The following is a 1,895-nucleotide window of genomic DNA, read 5'->3' on the forward strand; positions in this document are numbered from 1 at the left end:
CAAGAAACCAAAAGAGAGCTGTATAAGTAAAAAAACATACATTGCTCATGGACAGGAAGACTTAACATTGTAAAAATGTCTATTCTACCCAAAGTGATCTATAGATACAATGCAATCTCGATCCAAATTCCAATGGTATTTTTTTTTAATGAGATAGAGGATCAAATCGCCAACTTCATATGGAAAGGGAAGAGGCCCTGGATAAATAAAGCATTACTGAAGAAGAACAAAGTGGGAGGCCTCACACTACCTGACTCTAGAAACTATTATACCTCCAAGATAGTCAAAACAGCCTGGTACTGGTACAACAGATACAAAGACCAATGGAACAGAAATGAGAATGCAGATCTAAATCCATCCACATATGAGGAGCTGATATCTGACAAAGGCCCAAAGTTCATTAAATGGAGAAAAGACAGTCTTTAACAAATGGTGCTGGCATAACTGGATATCCATCTGTAAAAAAATGAAACAAGACCCACTGCTTACACCGTGCACAAAAACTAACTCAAAATGGATCAGAGACCTAAATATAAAATTTAAAACGGTAAAGATCATGGAAGAAAAAATAGGGACAATGCCAGGAGGCCTAATACATGGCATAAACAGAATACGAAACATTACTAACAATGCACAAACACCAGAAGAAAAACTAGATAACTGGGAGCTCCTAAAAATCAAACATTTATGCTTATTCAAAAACTTCAACAGAACAGTAAAAAGATAACACATAGACTGGGAAAAAACTTTTGGCTATGGCAAATCCAAATCAGCACCTAATCTCTATAATCTACAAGATACTGCAAAACCTCAACAACGAAAAGAGAAATAACCCAATTAAAAAATGGGCAAAAGATAGGAACAGGCGCTTTGCCAAAGAAGAGATTCTGGTGGCTAACAGATACACATAGAAATACTCAGGTTCATTAGCCATTAACAAAATGCAAATCAAAACTACAATGAGATATCATCTCACTCCAACAAAAACACAAAATAATAAATGTTGGAGAGGTTGTGGAGAGATTGGAACACTTACACGCTGCTGGTGTGAAGGTAAAATGATACAACCACTTTGGAAATGGATTTGGCACTTCCTTAAAAAGCTAGAAATAGAACTATCATATGATCCAGCAATCCCACTCCTTGAAATAGATCCTAGGGAAATAAGAGCCCTCACACAAATAGATGTATGCACCCTTATGTTCATTGCAGCACTGTTTACAGTAGCAAAAAGATGGAAACAACCAAAGTGCCATCAATGGATGAATTGATAATCAAATTATGGTATATTCACACAATGGAATACTACACAACGATAAAGAATACTGATGAATCTGTGAAACATCTCATAACATGGAGGAATCTGGAAGGCATTATGCTGAGTGAAATTAGTTGCAAAAGGACAAATATTGTATCAGACCACTATTATAAGAACTCAAGAAAAGGTTTAGACACAGAAGTAAACATTCTTTGATGGTTACGAGGGTGGGAAGGAAGGGAGATGGGTATTTACTAATTATAAGAACTCAGGAAAAGGTTTAGACACAGAAGTAAACATTCTTTGATGGTTACGAGGGTGGGAAGGAAGGGAGATGGGTATTTACTAATTAGATAGTAGATAAGAATTATTTTAGGTGAAGGGAAATTCAATACACAATACAGGGGAATTCAGCATAACTGGACTAAACCAAAAGCTAAGAAGCTTCCTGAATACAAACAAATACTTCGAGGGACAGAGTAGCAAGGGTGGGGGCCTGGGGACCATGGTTTCAGGGGACATCTAGGTCAATTGGCATAACAAAGTGTATTAAGAAAACGTTCTGCATCTTACTTTGGTTAAGTGGCATCAGGGGTCTTAAAAGCTAGCAAGTGGCCATCTAAGATGCATCAATTGG

The sequence above is a fragment of the Elephas maximus genome, chromosome 3, assembly GCF_024166365.1.
Source record: "Elephas maximus indicus isolate mEleMax1 chromosome 3, mEleMax1 primary haplotype, whole genome shotgun sequence".
Taxonomy (NCBI): Eukaryota; Metazoa; Chordata; class Mammalia; order Proboscidea; family Elephantidae; genus Elephas; species Elephas maximus.